At 61.9% G+C, this 18,006-nt stretch overlaps 1 protein-coding gene across 6 annotated transcripts in view; it reads left to right on the top strand.

Annotated features, from left to right (window-relative positions):
* The first annotated feature begins 2,741 nt into the window (after positions 1-2,741).
* The window catches only part of MEF2D (myocyte enhancer factor 2D), a 30,799-nt gene continuing 15,534 nt past the window's right edge, over positions 2,742-18,006 (top strand). The window contains exon 1 of one of the 6 annotated variants that reach the window (XM_045876644.3): positions 2,742-3,071. The gene's annotated coding sequence lies outside the window, so the exon portion shown is untranslated. Of the gene's footprint in view, positions 3,072-8,910; positions 12,431-18,006 lie in introns of those variants that run through there. The other 5 variants (XM_045876646.3, XM_054507868.2, XM_045876642.3 and 2 more) reach the window with 5 other exon arrangements.

Raw genomic sequence — 18,006 nt, 5'->3', positions numbered from 1 at the left:
CTGCCGAGCAGGGAGCCCGATGCGGGACTCGATCCAGGGACTCCAGGATCATGACCTGAGCCGAAGGCAGTCGCCCAATCAACTGAGCCACCCAGGCGCCCTCCCTAGATCCTTTCTTAGTCCTCCATGGAAATCAAGACCTCATATTTGTTACTTTTCCTTTTCATGAAGTTCTCTCTATAAATATAAATATATGCAAATTCTATCCCCCTTGTAATGTCAGCCTCTGCGACTCTCTCCTCCTCTGTTCTCTAGTGAATTATTCAGCATCTCAGGGTCCAGGATACTCCATCTCCCCCACCGAAATCTTCCCTCCTTTCTCTCTCCAGCTCCTGGCCCTTTAACACCCTCCCAGGTGACTCACCTTCCTTCCTCATTTCTTTGTTAAGGACCCAACATTCCAAGGCAGGGAGTACTAGCCAGCCAATCACAGCCCTGGCAAGCCTGTCTCTGGCTTGAGATTGGCTGGAGCTGTGGTTGGCGGGAGGCTCACCGGCCCAGATCTATCAGAGGTTGGGGAGGGGGTTTCTGGAAATCCGGCATAGGAAAGAATTTGTTCTGGGGCTGTGTATGTTCTTGGAGAGAATCCTTCAAGGGGAGCTAGGGCCATAGGCGTCTCTGGCTTGGAGAGCCTCAAAACTGGAGGCAGGCTGAGAACCCATCTCTCTTGGTCCCCTGGGGGCTTAGCTGCCCCCTGCCCACTTTGTTTTTTTCCTGTGATCTTGGGACCCAGTGGTCTGAAGGCTGCGTTCCCAGGCCTGTTCCTAAGAAGTCTTTTCCAGCAGCCCTGTCTCTCCAGTCTCAACATTCTGCTTTCCCGACGTCGGAAACAGCCGGAAAATAAACACCCTGATGACTAAACGGTTTCTCCAGCTAGAGCCTGGGGAAGCACTAAAAATAGAGGCCACAAGTGAGGGGAGGTTCCCCACTGGGTGGGGGTGGGGGGGGCACTTTCCCATCTTGCTACTGCCACAGCCCCAGCCCTGGCACAAGGCTCTGTTCTTCTCACTGTCCTAGGGGACAGGGCAGACGGGCTCCCCTTCTTGTCCTGAGGACTTGGGGGCCAGCTAGCCCTGCCTGGCAGGGAAGACTGACATCTTCTGGTGCTGGGGCCCCATCTCCCAGGTCTGACGGGGAACTGAGAAGCTACATTTGGGGAGAAAGCTGGACACTGTTTAAATCAGGTTTCCTGAAGGAGGGGCCAAGTGGAAGGGTTGGAAACTGAGGCCAAGGAAATAGGAGCGTGCTGGCTTCCCATTTTGGGACATACAAGATAAGCCACCAAACCATTGGCAAGAGGGGTTCCACTGATCTTGCCTCCTTTGAGGCTTGTATGGGATAATGGGCCCAAAGGGGTCTTGGCAGTCCAGCCCTTAAGGTATTATAATGTAGCATGAGGCACTGTTCTAAGCAATCTACCTGCATAAACTAATATAATCTTCACACCAAATTTATGAGCTAGGTACTATTATCACCATCTTCATTTTACCCATGAGGATCGTGAGGTACAGGGAAGTTAAGTAAGGTCCGCGTGTTCACAGGTCATACATGGTGGAATGGGGATTTGAACCAAGGCAGCTTGGCTACTCCCATGTTGATGCTTTTAATCACCATGACTTCCTGCTTCTCTCTGTGCATATTAGTATTTTCACTCAGAACTTAACCCAGCACTTAAGCCAGAATCTAGTCTTTGTTCAGTAAATCCGACCCAGCCACATACAAATCAGGGTGTGTAAAGAACTGAGTACCCTTCTGTTCTGCAAGGTTCTTAGAGATCGAAGCCATATTCCATCATTTCCTCACGCTCCAGGTCGACAGCAGCAGGCTTTGGAGGTTAACAGGGATGCTGGAGAAGTCTGATGGCCCAGTGGGTAGGCATGGCACCGCACTCCTGTTGTAGGGCACGTAAAGGTTCACCACGCCCCGGGGCAACTAAGGATTTTTTAATTTTAATTTTTTTTAAAGAGCTACTACGGCTTCTTTAATAAGATGCTTTTGGGCGTTTCCTGTGCTGGGGGAAATTAAGGTCCCGCCCCTTTAAATTGCCCCCCTCGGCTGTAAGTGCTCTGGGGCCGCAGGCACTGGGGATTAGGTCACCCCAGAACTATGAGCTGTCGCTTTAAATTGCTGGGCGTCTGCCGAGCTGGGCCTGGGAGGGGAGGGGCCCGACACAGGTAGAGGAGCGAGCGAGCTCCCCAGGTAACCCCCGGCCGCGAACATGCTCCTCTCCGCGGGGCTTCGGCGCACACCAAGTGGGGGAGACGGAGTCTTGTCGCCATTTAGCGTCTACCCTGAATTTGTCTACTTAGACTGCCACATCCAACTCTCCCGGGGGCTTGGGGGCCAAGGGGGGCGCGCTCGCGTGTGCCAGTGCGCGGCGGCCGCCGAGCCTCCGGGGAGGACCGCGCGGAGCGCAGGGGGGAAGCGGCACCGAGGGGCATCTCGCGCGGGCCGTCCCTCCGCGGGCTCCTGGCTTCCCCTCTCCGCGCCGCCGGCCCGGCCCCCCTCCTTTTTCCTCCCCTCCCCTCCCCTCCCGGCCGGCGGAGGGATCCGCCGCTCCCGGCGCCGCAGCCTAGCCTGGAGGGCGGTGGGTGGGGCGCCCGGCCCGCCCGGCCGGCCGCGGGAGGCGCGAGGCGGGGCCGCGGCCAGGCCCGCCCCCTCCGGCCCCGCCCCGCCGGCGCGGGCTCCTCCCATTGGCCCCCCTGCCTGTCCATCAGCCCCGGGTCCCACCCCTCAAGCTAGGCTGAGCTGTGCCTACGTCGGCCTCGACTCCCGGGGGCTGGAGGAGTTACCTTTGGAGCCCGAAAGGAGGAAGGAAGCAAAATATCAACAACGCCGAGGCGTCTCGGGCGCTCGGCCCCGGTCCCCTCTGCCCGCCGCGCGCCTGCCCGCCCCCGCGCCCACGGCGGGGGCCCAGGCCCCCCGGCGCCGCCCAGGGCCCGCGCGGACGCCGGCCTCATTTGTTATTCCCCCCCGTCCGGAGCTGCGGCTGCCTGGTGTTGAAGATCCCCCGGACCGGGGGCGAGGGCCACCCCTCCCAGCCGTGACACCCCCTTCCCCCCGCGGGGCCGGTGAGTAGGGAAAAATAATGCGCCTGCCGCTTTAAGAGGCCCCCTCCCCCACCCCGTCCTGGGGTTGGGGTGGAGGGTGGTCTGGACCGTCCCCCTGAGGGGTGGGATGGGGTGGCCCCCAGGTGGGAGGAACTCGCGGAGCGGGCTGTTTCCGTGCGGCGTCGGTGGGAGACTACGTGGGGGGCTGCTTGTTTGTGTAGAAGACTCGGCCGGGGACAAGTGCAGGGGGCTCTAATTCTCCTGCGTGTCGGGGTCGGGGTGGGGACCCGCGCTTGGGAGCGCGCCCGTCTGTGGGTGTCGGGGGGTTACGACGGCCTGCGAGTGGTCTGGGAAGGGGCGCCATCCTCAGAGGGGGTCTCCGGTGACAGCCGGGAGCGACTGACATTTTAACAGCCGGCCCTCCCTCCCTCTCCCTCCTCGCGCCGCCTGTTCACTCCTCCTTGGCCCGAAATGGTGCAGAAGGGGGCCTGGGAGGGCGGGGGGAGCCGCAGCTGTTTGGGAAGCGGGGGAGGGAGGGGGGACGTTGTTCAGATGACACCGGGGTGGTGGGTTGGGGTGTGTGAGTGTGTGTGTGTCCGGGCCCGCGATTGCCGGGTGCCTGTGGACTTAGGACGCCGAGTCACCACGGAGGTGGGCGCGCGACCCTTTCTTGGGACCTCCCACCCCCATTCCGAGACCCCCGCTCTGGTCTGTCAGCAGCCCCAGTTGGAGAAACCCTGGCCAGAAGTTTGCAGCTGTTCGACATCTGGGCAAGAGTTCTCCAGTCCCTCTTTCCACCAATGGCGGGCTGAACTGGTCTGGGAGTGGGGGGTCGAGGGACTGTTTGGGGGGCTTTTGGGGAGGGAAGGCCAAGGAGACCAGAATGGGTCTTGTATCTCGCCCCCATGGCAGCCCCCTCCTGTCGGGTTTGGGTTGCAGGGCCCCTTCTCCTTAGTGGTTCAAGCCGACCTCTGGACAGCCTCTGGAGGTCTCTCCCCATGTGGGAGCCACTGACTAGGTTATCCCAGGTTTGTCCTTCTGAGTGGGAGGCTCTCTGTACCTCCTCTTAAACAGGGCATTGTTGGAGGTTTGGGGGAGGGTATAGTGGGTGGATCCTCTGCTCCCCTTCCCTGTGCCCAGTCCCCTTTTTGAGGTCTCATTGTTGGCCTGGTTTCTTTGGTTTGGGGGTGGCCCTCCCCCACCATTCCCCCATCCCCTCGGTGGGTCTCCTAGGCAATTCAGGGGCCAGCCTGGACTATGGGAAGTTTGCCGTCTGGGGCGGTGACCTTGGGCTGCTCTGGCCTCGAGATAGGAGGGGAGCCCAGGCCAGCTCGAGATTGGGTGTTTTGAAGTTAGGGAGCTGTCCACCTCCCACTCGTCTTCAAACCCCCAACAGGGAAGTCTTGGTAGCCAAGGAGAGCATGGACAAGACACATGTCAGTGTTCACAGATGTCCAGCCCGCCTGTGGCCGCTGGGTCACACCCGCCCCAGGACTTAGCCTGGCTGTCCCAGCTCCCACGGCCTGCCTGGGAATGAATTTCCTTCCTGTGGTTTCCCAGTGTGTTGGGCAGGAGATGGGGGTGGGGTGGGATCCGTGTGAGGGTGGCTGAGGGCCTGTTTACGTGGGGTGATTGGGGAACACTAGAGCTTACGTGTGGCTCTTTCCCGGTTTGCCCTAGGACAGGCATTTAGACCCTTGGGTCTCAGTGGTCCTATTCTCTTTGTCGTATCTCCCCACCCCCCAACATACTCTGCATGTGCTTGTGTACCTGTGTGTGTGTGTGTGTGTGTTTGTGTGTGGACATTCGTAAGTGAGGGGTCTCTGGTTTCTCTGGGAAAAGGAAGGGTTTTCACTCACATTCCTCTAGGGACCAGAGAGGTTGAGCTTTTTACCTGAAATCACACAGCAGATCTGTGTCAAGGCTTTAGTCTAAGTGCCAGTCCTTCAGGCATGGCTCCGTAGTAGGGCTAGGCCGTGAGAGGGAAGACACAATCCTTGCTCTTAGAACCGCTGGTCCAAGGGGAGCAGCAGGCCCCAGGCAGAGAGAGCATCCTGACCCTTGTGTTGGGGGATGGGCGTGAGAGGTTGGGCTGGAGCTTCTGTCTCCTGTAGCCACTGCCTGGAACCGAGTGGTGGAGGACTAGGACCCGTGGCTCTGACATACTGCCCGTTGTCCACTGCACTCTGTGCCCGCGCTCCTGGGCTGGAGGGGCCTGGGCGTCCCAGCTCTGCCCCTCTTGGCTCCAGGCTCTTCGCACAGACCAGGAGATAGGGTAGGCTTCCGACTGCTGTTATATAATCTTTCTCCTGCAGGGTGTTCTTTTTTCTGTCTCTCTCTCTCTCTCTCTTTTTTTCTTTTTTTAATCGTTGCTGGTCTTTCCTGAGAGGTGTGATGGGGGAGGAAGGTGGAGGGTAAAGTCCCCAGGGGGGTCTGGAGTACCTGTGGTAAGGAGGCTGGGGGAGGCCCTTCAGGGCCCTCCAGGGCCCAGGGAAGATGAGGCCTTAGTTTAGACCCTCACCGATTGCGACCTAGCCTCTCCCACGCTCCTCCTCCGACCCTGCCTTGGGCAGGTCTCTGTTGTGGGCGTCCCTAGCCCTCGTGCCCCCAGAGAGGCCTGGCCTTCTGCTCGTCTTGCGAATCTTCTCCCCTGGCCACCTGGGCCACCTGCCCTCCCTGGTCGGCCCCGGGGCCAGAATCTCCGTGCTTACCCCCTGGCCTGGTGTGGGTGGGCCCCGTGTTGGACACTTGGCCACCCACTGATGTGCCTGTGTGGGAGCAAGCGGGTCCAGGATGAGCGGGCGGCTCCAGCATTTTGCTGGTGGTATTTGGAGCTAGGCTTCCGGCATCTGTGCCCTTCTGGTCCAGAAGGGGGGGCCTCACTGGAGAAGAGGGGCGGTGGGGGGTGGGCAACCGAGGCCCGGCCTCGGGTCGGACGTGGGCCTCGAATCCATCATCGGGGGCTGGGGTCTGGGTCGTGTGGCACTGCGGAGGGGGGCTCTCCCCCCCCCATGGGACCACGGCTGGGACTCTGGGCTCCCTGCGGCCCCTGGCCTTTTACAGGGAGGGAGGAGGTGACAGGGGCCAGCATCGCCTCAGCATCACTGTAATCGCCGGTGGCTTTTATGAGCAGTCATGGGGCCGGAGTCCAGCCAACCGTCTGTCCTTCTGTCCCAGTTTGGTGACTTACTCATGGTGGGAGGGGGAGGCGTGAGGTGCTAGTAGCTGGTGTGTGGGAGGCCGGCCACCTCGCTATGTTGTGGTTGGTGCCGCCCGCCTGCCCGCCACCGCAGCGGGGGGACGGAGCTCAGACTTCGGGCAGAACTTACCCGTGGCGCCCGATGAGGGGACAGGGGTGGCTCTCACTCGGCCTAGGAAACGTGGGGATCTCAGAGTGCTTTCTCTAGCCATTCTTGGTGGCTCCGCTTTCTGAAAGGCCTCCGACAGTGGCCTGGTGGGGATGGGGTGTTTATTTTCTCTTCTGCCCCCTGCCTGAGGCTGAGGAGAGTCTGTGCTGGAGCCCGCCGAGGGGCGCCGGGTAGGGTCTTGCGCAGAGCGCCGTGCCCAGACGCACCCGGCAGGTCCCCCAGCATTTGGTGGCACGTGTGCATGAAGGTGTGCAAGCACGTACACACGGGCGTGTAGACGCCCACGGAGCAAGCTGCTGCCCCGCGGGGGGCGAGGGCTAGTGGATGGGAACATGATTAAGGGATTGGAGGCTGGGGATGGGCGGGGGACCAGGGGCGAGGAGGCGGAGGCCTGCAAGAACTTGGAAGAGGGAGGGCTGACTGGAGCAGGAGGGATTGAGGTTAGACCACAGATGGGCAGCCCTAGAGCGTGGCTTTGCCAGTCGAGGAGCCCTGACTGACTCCCGTCACTGCCCCTGCAGCGCCCCCAGGGCCCCTCCCCGTGGCCGGGGCTCTCACCGCCTCGGCCCCCCCCGCCCCGCCCGCCCGCCCATGGACCACGTGCCCAGGGGTAAGTCAGCTCTCCAGGTGGACAGGAGTCGCACTAGCCTGGTGGCCATCAGAGCACCTGGGAGGCCTGGTGGTTTGCGCTAGTCTCTGTCTCCCTCCCCACTCACTCTGATGAGCAAGGCCACCCCGATGTATCAAGGTTGCATCTGAGCCCTCGGGCATTGTGGGGTAGATCCCTGGCCTGGGGGGGTCCCCAAGGCTCGTGGCATCTGATTTTTCCTTTTCCTGAGGCTGTGGCCGCAACCTCCCCTTCCTGGGAGCCTAGCCGTGCTTCTGGCTGGTCCTGGCTGGCGTGGAGACCAGAGGATGTGCTCACTGACTGTGCGCAGGACCCCGAGAGCCTTCGCAGGGGTGGGGAGGCCGCTGTGCTGCTGGGCGAGCTCTCTCCCTTCTGCTGTAGGCTGGGAGGGGAGGGGCTTGTCCAGAGCTCGGCCTGCTGCTGGCCACACCCAGGCGGGACCATATTTACTCATTTAAACTCACCCTCCCAGGAGGCTCTGGGCTCTAGGCCTGGTCACTGACCTTGGCTTGGTGCCTCTGGCTGGGTGCTCTGGCCACTTCCCGGGGAGCTGGGCAGACCAGGGAAGCATATAGAAAAGGAGATGTTTTTGCCCTCTGGTCCGGGGACCTTCACCATGGGCAGTATCCCATTCACTCTTACTTTGGAGACCTGACACTAAAGCTCTTGAGATCCCTGGGGACTGGAGCAAGGAAGCTTCTGTTCGTCGCACCCTGTGTGCCAGGCTCTGTGCCGGGCACGGGAACGTATGAAGACTCGTTGGTTTCCTGGCATAACTGTTTTTTATAACTGGGGAACTGAGTCAGAGACTTAAGTGATTTGCTTAGGGGGTCATCCACTCCATCCTTTGCCTCCACGTCACGTGATCCAGCTGGAACGGGAAGACCTCACGGCCCCTCTTCCCTGGTTAGGAGGTGTTCGGGGCTTTGTCTGCCGTTAAGGGAAGGGCCCAGGGGAGCAGGAGACCCAGGGAGACCTGGGAGGAGGACGAGGGGGATGAGGACCGGGCGTGGAGGGAAGTGCGAACCCGTAGGAGTCCCTGCCTTAGGGCAGCTGAGGGAGATGTTGCTGTGGTTTCCAGAGAAGGTATCGTCCCCCGATGGAGTGCCATGGGAGAAAGCGCCCAGAAAAGGGACCAAGTGACGCCTGCCAGTCGCCTGCCAGTCCCCTCTCGAGCTGGCTGTAATGCGCGGCCGCAGGAGCTCAGGCTGGTCTGAAGGCGAGAGGCTGACAGGAGCCTGCCCAGGCCCCGAAGTTTGGGACCGTCCTGGAAGGAATTGCTCGAACTCCCAGGGGGAGGGAGGGAAGCCCCGTCATGCGGTGAGCCCACCTCTGCTCCTCATTGCTGGTGACAGAAAGAGCCGCCTCCCCTGGGAAAGGAAGGAGGGTCCGTGGGGAAAACGTGGGACCCTCGAGAGCAGGTGCTTAGAAAGTAAGTGCCTCCTTTCTTCTAGACCCCAGCTCCAGCCTGGCCCAGGAGTTGCCGGCTCAGGCAGCCACCCAGAAGGTGGGGTGGGGACAGGCAGTGTCCCGGGGGGACCTGGTATGTGGGAGCTGCCTGAGCGGGCCCTGCGGGGGGCCTCCAGGCCAGGGGCTCAGTCTGACGCGGGCATGGGCCAGGGACACTCCCCAGCCAGCTGTCTCCTTGCCTCAGAGCCTTCCCTCCACCTCCACCTCCCCCTGAGTCTTAGCAGATCCCCTGGCTGCTTGCTTCCTTATTCCTCATGATTTCCCTGCCCCACCCCCGCCAGCAAATGCTTGGGGTTGAGGGTTGGGAGAACAAGGAGTAAGAGAGCTCATCCCCAAACCTCGAGAGAAAACATTCAGTGGGGGTGGGTGGGGAGGGGAGTGGTCTCTCTCGTTTCTGGAGTCTTCCTGCTCCAGGCTCTAGTTGGATCAAGTAACATGGAGGCAAGGGGATGGCACAGATGACCTCGGACCTCGAGTTTTGCCCCTTAAAGCATGCGTGTGTTCTGTGACATGAGGGACAGTGGTTGGGGGTGGCCCTGAAGGGCTGAGCCTGAAAGGGGGGCTTTAGGCCTTCTAGTCACATCTCTCCTTGACCTTTGAGCTCCTTTCCTTTGGCCCCCACAGCTGCTTGCCTCTCTGCCCACTCCCCTCTGCACCCCCCAGGGCAGGCCCGTGGGGCCCGGACTGACCGGGTGGGGACAGGTGTCCTGGCCCAGCTGCTCCCTCTTGTTTCTCCCACCTGTCAGCCCAGGGGGTGAAGGGTGAGGGGCTGGCCAGCAGGGGAGAGTGGGAACCCCTTGGTCCCCTCACCTGCTCCCTGGGGCTCGGTGGGGGTGGGGTGGGGGTCGCTTGTTGTAAAGTGTGGCAGAAGGATTGAGAGTGGACAGTGGGCAGGACTTCGCCACTCAGAGCCAGGATGGTGCCAGATCAGAGAAAGCTGGTTGATAGCCAGGGGTCTTCGCACAGTCCGCTCATGAAAGGGAGGGCTGTGAATTGAATCTGGGGGCAAGGGTTTGTGTAGCTGCGTAGAGGTACCCCCCCACCCGCCTGGGCCCCGTCCATCTGGCTGGGCATCTTAGCCTCACCTGGCACCTTTCCTGAAAGCAGCGAGCTAATCCTGTAAGAGTTGCCTGGCTGGCCGCCTCGGCAGGCCCACGCAGCCGCCCTGCCCGCCCTCCCCTGCCAGGGGCTTAGAGGACTGTCCTTCGAGTCAGGAGGAGACCCAGCCACTGCCCTAAGCGGCCCCTTTAAATCCTCGGTGGCTCCCTGAGGTCATGATGTCTCTAGGAGGATTTGCTTCCTCTGATTGGATTGGCCTCTTTTGGGCCCCGTCTGTGACTGTAGGTGGACACTCACAGCCTGACCCTCCAGCTGCCCTGTCGTCAGGCTGGGTGCTGCCCCGTGGGAGGGCCCGGGCCTCGATCCTTGTGTCCTCTCTCCTCGCCTTCCTGTTCTGGCAGCCAGGGCCCAGACCCCGCCACCTGCCTCTGCTCTGTGCGCGGGAAGGAAGGGTCCCACCACCGCCCTGGAAGAGCGTCTTCGGAGACCGTCTCCTGCCCTGTTGTCCACTTTTTCCTTCTCAGCCTGCTCTTCCTTCGCCCGGGGGCCGGCACTCCATAGTTACCCCGCGCCCTCACTTCCACGGGAAGTCCCTCCCCTGCTCTAACCATCAGCCCACCCGCTTGCCGTGGCAGGCGGCCCAGACACAGCGCTGGTGGCTCACCCAACGGCTCTCAAGCTGACCCGCCCCAAGGCCCCAGCTGCCACTTTCACTTCTGTCTCCTGAGACCCCAGAGGGAAGTTGGGTGGGGAGGTAGAAGGTGACACACTAACCGTCCCAACCGCTTCGGATGGCCAGGGGGCCCCCGGCCACCACTCTCATCTGGATGAGCCGAGTGGAAGGACTGGCTGCAGTGGGAGGGCAGGAAGGCCTTCCCGGAAGAGCGGACCACTAGGCCAGGGCAGGGCTGCCGAGGGCGCTGCTCTGACTGGACAGGCAGACAAGACCTCCTCGAGGCGGCCAGGGGACGGGTTGCCTTCCAGTCCCCGCGGGCTGGCGCGTTGCCGGGGCCTCCGTGCTCCCTGAGACCTTACCAGCTGCCCCTGCTTGGTTGGGTGACTTCTAACAAAGCGAATTTGAGCCCCAGAGACGACTTTGAGGCCAAAAGTGCAGCCCTGGGAAGTCCTCTCTGAGCCTAGCATGTGTCTTGTCTGCTGCACGAGGCCGTCTCCTCTCATTTGGAGGGTTGGAAGTGGATTTTAGAAATGAGAATAGAGGTAGAAGTAAAGGACAACCAGCCCGTCCTCCTGCTGCCCCAGTCTGGGCATTAAGAGCTGGGCTCTTTTTCCTGGGAGCCCCCAGGGAGCCCCCACGAATCTCCGATGCTTGCTTCCGTCTCAGGGTCACACCCCCACCCCACTCAGAGGAGGGACAAGAGCGGAGGGCCCCATGGGACTGAGAGCTTAGACAGTACCACGGGGATTCTTTATTCATTCAGGGATGCTTTCTAGACAAGGTGCCGGGAACTCCATCCTAAGTGCCTAGGTGTGCTGGGTGGGGGTGGCCCAGTTCCCGGAATGGGAAGTTGAGCCTCGTGGAATAAGGTCAGAGACACTATGCAAATCCCCATGCAGATGGTGGTAGTGAGTCATTATGGATCAGTCTGCCGGCTAGAGCATGAAGCAAGGCTCAGGCTTCGGTTCCAGAACCAGCCCCACTAATGACCATGACCGTGACCTCGGGGGGCAGTCACTACCCAAGCCCTGGGTCTTATAGGCATTCCAGGTGTGTTTGGGGTTGGGGTGGCTGAATCTCTGCAGCCAGAGCCCTGGTGTGCCCCACCTGGTACCCGCCCTGGCTGACCATGAGCCTCTCTCAACCCTCTGCCATCTGTTACGAGGGTTACTGTTCAGAAAGCACCTTCCGTCTTTATCAGCCCCATCCATCCCTCCTGCCTTCTGGTCCCCACACTGCCCTTCCCCCTAGGCTGGAGGACAGTGGACCCAACCAGGCCGTGTCTTCTGTTACCTCCCCGTGGAGGAACCTGCTCCTGACCTCCCTTCCTTTTGGGCCTCTCTAAGGAGCACAGGAACCAAATGTCCTGGCTGAAAGGGCACTCGGCTATGTGCTCCTCTCCAGCCACCCATCGTACTGACCAGTGGGGTAACACCTGGCGGGACAGTGACTTATTCACGGTCACACAGTCATTTAGGACCAGAGCAAGCACCAGAACCCAGGCATCCAGAAGCCCTGCCCAAAGATCCCATGCTTCCCTGGGCTGTTTGTTGCCCAACCACACCCACCCCTTTTCTGCTAGGATTCAATCTCCCGTTACCCCAGATTCTTCCTGAGATGAGGCCCGGTGGCTCCAGAAACTTGGGAGGATTTGGGGTGAGGGGTGGTTCCTAGGAGCCGGCCCAGAGGCCGCCAGGGGAAGCCCAGAGCTGCGGTAGGCGGTGCCCGAGCCTGGGGGGTGGGCTGGCTGCCGCCTCTGTCGGGCACTGGACACGCTCTGGCCGCTGCAGGAAGGATGGGAGCTAGACTACAGGAAGGACAAGCTGGGGCGGGGAGGCAGTGGAGGAGGCTCAGGAGACAGACCCTCACTGGAGAGACATCTCCTGGGCAGAGAACAGGATGACCCCATCCCAGGGGATTTGTCCCGACGGGAAGCCTGGGGTGGGGCTCGGGAGAGGTGTCCAGCGGAAGCTGCAGGGAGGGTGCCCAGCGAGCTGGCCACGCGGGGTGCTCCTCTGGCAAGTCCGTTCCTGTCCCTTCAGCCAAGGCTGCAGTGCCTGTCTCCACTCGCCTTCCTGGGGCACCTGGGACCTGAGACCACCCCTGCCCTGGGTCCAGCTTTCCCGGACTGGTCCTCCCCCTCCCCCCAGCCCGCCAGCCCGCCCCCAGGTCCCTGTCGGTGAGTTAAAATTAGCTCAGTGCCCAGGCTAAAAATAGCCCCTGCCCAGCCCTGAGGCTGCTGGGCTGGGGGAGGGGAGTTCCCGAGGGAGGGGAAGATGGTGGGAACCAGGGGTTTGGGAAGGGAGCCTGCCAAACAGAACTTTGAGGGGAGGAGGATGGGGATGGGGACGGGGATGGGGATTGCCTGTGCCTTTGAAAGCAGACACTGGAACTCTGGGTTGAATGAAGTGGCTGCCCTGGGCTGGGGGAGGGGGTGGAACGGAAGAGGGACAGCAGAGAGGAGCAGGGGAGAAGTGGGGGGAGCAGGCTGGGGGCGTGAGAACTGGGCTGGGCGGGTGGGGGCGAGGGACACTGCCCCCACTTCCGAGGACTTCAGAGATTGCGGAGGAAGGCCCCCTGTGTGTACCCCGGGGGCTGTGAACCCCAGCACCCTCTGCCTGGGCCCCGCGTGTTGGTGTTGGGGTTCGCCTTCCCACCCCATCTTTCAGAGTGCACCTCAGTATGTCTCTGCTCCCCTCGAAGCCGAGGGGAGAGGCTGCAGGCTGTGAACCCCGGGCTAGGGTGGGGGAGACCCAGAGGGCTCCTGGGCTCCCCCTCTGCCCACTGTGGGGGCCTGCCTGCCCTCGAAGCCCGCATGCCCTCGCCCTTGGTGGGACCTGCCCTCCCCCGGTCTGTCTCTTGGCTGGACTGTAGGTGTTCGGAGGGCAGGCCTGGCGTCCCCCCCAGTCGTGCCGCGCGCCCAGCCCAGCGTTGGGGCGCGGTCGGGCTGCCTCTGAGTCTGGGCTCCGGGCCTCGCCCTCTCTGCTCTGGCCCTCTCCTTGTCTGTCCCTGCCTCCGCCCCGCACTCGGCCTTCCTCTTGGCCTCTTGGCCTCTCGCGCCCGTCTGTCTGTCCCCCTCTACCAGCCTCCTCTGTGTCTGCCTCACCCACGCCTCCTCCCTCGTTAGTGAGCAGGCTGCCTGAGGCCGCCTGACTGTGGGGGTGACAGGTGGATTGGCTTGTCACCCCCTCCCCCAGCGCCTGCTGCTTATTTCATGCCCTGCAGCCCAGCCACGGGGAAGGGGCGGAGGAGGGCTGACAGCTGTCTCCGGCGCCTCCTGCCTTCCCCCCCAGTCCCCAGCCTGCGGCCTGGAGCAGCCTGAGAGGAAGGGATGGAGGGCCTGCCTAATGAGGGCTGCCTCTCTCGCCGTGCAGAGAGCGGGGTGGAAGCCCGGTGCTCTGCGGTGGGAGGCTGCTCGCTCAGCCTCTCTGGGCCCCTGCTCAGTTTTGACCTGCACGGGTAGGGCAGTAGACCTGCGCCGGCTGGCAGGTGTGGGTGGGAGGGTGTGGGGGCTGCGGGGAGGTAGGAGAGGAGCTGGGAGACACTCTGGGCTCCCAAGGAAGGGCAGCCCGGCCACAGCTGCAGCTCCAGGAGGCCACCCTGACCGCCGCCCCGCACTCTCCCCACTGGCCCCAGGCCGCCCTCACAGGAACTGAGATAGCATCATTCTGAAACCCGAGAATGGTTTGAATATTGCTCAGGTACCAAGAGGTGTTAAATTGGGGGAGGCAGGGGCCTGTTTTCTCCCATGCCCCCTCCAGCCTGAGACCCCCTTTAGGGTAATTTTGCATAGTGTTTGCACCTCATCTGCATGTAAATACAACCCACAGGTTCCTCTTGGGTCTGGATCCCAGCTTGGACAAATGGCTGTCCACGGGGTCACTCTGGATTTCCCACCATGTCTGGTTCCCTCAGCCCCTCCTCCTTGTCAAGGGTGTTGTCAGATGAGCCTCTCCAGCCCTGTGTCCTCTCTGTTCTCCATTTGCTGAGGCTTCTCTGCCACCACCCTTCCCTAAAGAAGGTGGGTCTGGCCCAGCTGCCCTCCCCCCAGCCCCTCTACTCTCTCGGTCCCCACTCCCTGCCCCCAGGAGGCCCACCCTGCCCAGCTCTGTCCGGCTGGCACTGCCTTGAGTGGGAGAAGCAGAAGCTGCCGGAGCCTTCCAGGGTCTACGCTTGGTGACACACTTGCCAGGAGCCCAAGGAGTCATAGCTGTGGCCTGAGGTCAGGCGGAGCCGGAAAGCCATCCTAGCCAACCCCCTGTGTCCATGGCATCTTGCTAAGCCCCTCCAGCCCTGGAGAGGCAGCCAAAAGTCAGGTCTGGGAGGGCTTCCTAGAGGAGGAGAGGGCCGGAAAGGAGAAGAGGGATGGGGGCAGGCCAGGCCAGGGGGAAAAGGTGCGCGTCTGGAGAACAGATGCCCAGGCCTCTGGCTCTGGGCAGTTGGTTAGGTCATTAGGCAGGGGGCTAATTAAGGAGGTCCAGGTGTTCATTAGGCTCTTCCTAATTGAGTAGGAGGGAAGTGGGACGGGATGGGCCTCCACAGCTTGGACAGGGTCAGTATAAGGTCCTCTGTGCCCACCCGGGCCTCAGCCGCCCTTTTCAAAAGTCAGTGGTGAGTTCCTGTTCTCGCCCCGGGGCGCTCGACGCTGCAGCTATGTAGAGTGGGTAGAATGGATAGAAGGTGAGAGAGATTATTGCAGGCTCGGCCTGCTCTGTAGGAGGGCTCCCGGTTAGGTAGGAGGAGGGACTGCCCAAGGCAGGGGCATCTCGTCCTCTGGTAGTGCTGGCACAGAGGTAGGGAGCAGTGGTGGGCAGGGGGCCTGGGAAGCGTGGAGTTAGGAGAGCGCTTGGGGGCTACCCTGGCAGAGACTGGGATGGACAGGCGGGTCTCTTTACCCCTGAGTCCCCTCTGGTCAGAGGATGCTGGGGGCGGGGAGGGGGGGTGTCTCTGTGGCTTCCCTGTCTCCTCAGTCCTGATCCCTCTCGCATCCCAGCTCCCCCAGCATGAAGCGGGGGTGGGGGGGTGTAGGAGATCAGCCAGGGAGCCGGTTGCCAGGAGACAGTTGCCTAAGCAACCCCATCCTCTCCATCTCCATGTGCTCTGGGCTGCTCCGTAGAAGACTTTAGAGTCTCACTCTCTGCACCAGGCAGCCCAAGGATGGGGAGGGTTGAGGCCTGGCCTGGAGAGGCAGGCCTGCTTGGAGGGTTGGTGGTGTCCAAACGTCCAAGTTCAGGGGCAGAGGGACAGGATGTGGGTCCTGCAGTGGGACTGACCCGAGTTAGGCCACAAGCCCCTTCTTGGAACAGACATTTCCCGAGCTCCTCCTCACAGCGGGTGGAGTGGTGCAAAGGGCAGATGTGGACCCTGCCCTCGTGAAGCTCCAGCTCCTGGGGAGCCAGGCATTGAGTGGAAGCGCAGAGTCATAGCCAATGTACGGTGGTGGTAAGTGCTAGAAGGGAAAGGACAGGGTGCCCTGAGAACCAAGGGAACAAGGTCGGACTGGAGGAATGACTTTGCAGGGGCCACGAGGGCACAGAGAGGGTTCTCTCTCCCCACTTGGAGGAGGAGACAGAAGTGGCCCAAAGCTGATAGAGGCCACATCTCAGCCAGAATTTGCTTCTGCACAAAAGGTGGCGAGAGGGAGCTAGGAAACTGGGTGATGGAGGGAAGGCGGATGCTCTGCTCGGGCGTGCGGCAGTGGAAGCCTTCCCACAAGGCCAGGCTAGAGAGACTCCGTGAAAACGCTGTCTTCGGAGCCCCCTTGTCCTCTGTGTGCCCTCTCCACCCTCCCTGGGAGCCCAGACCACCGTGGCTCTGAAAAACACAGCTTTGGGGTTGCACTGGGAAGCGGGGGGCTGAAGTCCTCAGGCTGGGGCCTTCCAAGTGGGGCTTTGGCAGAGATAGGGGTTTAGGCAGGAATGGGGTGGCTGCTGGACCACTCGGGGCTGCCTGGGCTGTGTTGGTGTTGTCCCAGGGGTGTGTGAGGGGGGACAGTAGGAGGCCCAGGGCCCATGGAGCACCGTGAGGACAAGGAAGAAAGGAAGAGGTTCTGGGACCCCTCTCTGGGGGGAGGGGGTGGAGGATCCCTATAGTTGTCAGGGAGCGGCATTGTTTCCTGAAGATGTCAGGAGAGCGCAGAAACTCTCTTCCCGGCTGGGCGAGGGAGAGCCTGAGGGACAAGCCCTGGTGCCGGGGCAGGGTGGGAAGGGGTATTCCTGGCTCCTCCCAAGTCCACAGATTCCCTGCTTCCCCTCTTCCCTGCCGCCTGTGGCCGAGAGGCCAAGGTTGAACTTTGGCATCTACTGTGGTACCTTGGGGGCCGTGGTTGAGCGGGGCTGGAAAGGCTCCAGGAAAACTGAGCAGCCCCTGGAAGTGGGGGCTGGGGAGGGGGTTCCAAATGATAGATGTGCCTGTTCCCTCTCCCCAGTGGGGGGCAGTGAGAGCCCACCTCCCTGTACTCTGCAGCAGGGTCTCTGCCTGGACCTCTGTGGATGGGGGTGTCTCGAGGGGCGGGCTGGATTCTGTGAACGAGGCTCTTCCTGGGACCCAGAGTGGCTTTAGAAAGCCTGGCCTCCTGCTCGCTGTCCCCCTCCCCTTCTCCTGGAAGGCTCCACCTCTGATTCTCCTGGATTCACAGAGCCCAAGGGGCCCTGGGGTCACCGTGTGCCTCCATCCCACCCCGGGCCCTGCCAGTCCCCGAGGGCTCACCCAGCCCGTTTGGGCACTGCCCACAGTTGAGCGCGGGCATTTCCTGGGTCAGGCTGGGCTTCCGACCCCACGCGCCCTCCCATCCTGGACTCGTGTGGTGTGGGGGCTCTGGCGCCCGTCCTGGTTGTGAAGCCTGGCCCGTTTATGGGTGCATGAGGTGGGGAGGCCTCTGCCTGGCGCCTGCCTCCGCCCAGCTGCCACGCCAGTGGCTCAGTACGTGCTCCGGGCTTCAAGGTGAACCGGGCTGGGAAGGGCTGCCCAGCCTGAGCTCGGGTCCTGCACGGGCGCGTCCCCCGAGCGGGAGTCGGCCGACCGTGACCTCGGGGCCGGCTGTTACAGATCTGGTTGTAGCGGAGCTCCGCCAGCCTTCCGTGTTTACGTGCTGTCGGCAGCAGCCGTCGAGGAGTTGTCCAGAGCGAATGGCCCGCAAGGCCCGAAATAGTCATCGACCCCCTTACTGAAAAAGTTCGCAGACTCTGCTCTGCAAGGGTGGTGTGTTTATTTATTTATTTTAAGCAGCGGAACCGTCTCTTCAAACAAAACTTTGAGGTGGAGGCCCACCGAGTGAAATGGGTGTGGAGCAGCCCTGGGGGGCGAGGGAGAGCTCTGGGCCCCCAGGCTCTAGCCTTCCCTGTGTTCCTGAGCCCCGGCCACCAGAGCACGCCCCTCCTGGCACCAGGTACCCCGTGGAAACCGTGTGTGGCCTCGGTGGGTGCTCTCCGCACCGGGCGCCAGGACCAAAAGTTCCATCCTAGGCCAGAGGGGCAGCTGGCAGACCCAGATGTCTCTACTGCAGGCAGATTCTGGGGAGAGGAAAGGGCCTGGGGCGTTCTCCAGGACCGAGACCGTTGGAAGCCAGCTCTGCGTGATCTAGAACCCGAGAGCGGCAGAGTTGGTGCGGAAAGAGCCTGGACCAGGGCCTGGGCCCTGGGTGTCAGTGCCCACTTGTGCCTGTCCGTGGCATGCCGTTGGCTCAGGGCACCCCTGTCTCCTCATCTTGAGGATGGGGTGGACACCTTCAGCCTGCCCCAGGGGTGCTGTGAGCCT

The sequence above is a fragment of the Mirounga angustirostris genome, unplaced genomic scaffold, assembly GCF_029215605.1.
Source record: "Mirounga angustirostris isolate CCGP_5_RB_7025 unplaced genomic scaffold, mMirAng1.0.hap1 SCAF_6, whole genome shotgun sequence".
NCBI classification, from domain to species: domain Eukaryota; kingdom Metazoa; phylum Chordata; class Mammalia; order Carnivora; family Phocidae; genus Mirounga; species Mirounga angustirostris.
This window is presented reverse-complemented; position numbering and strand designations above follow the sequence as displayed.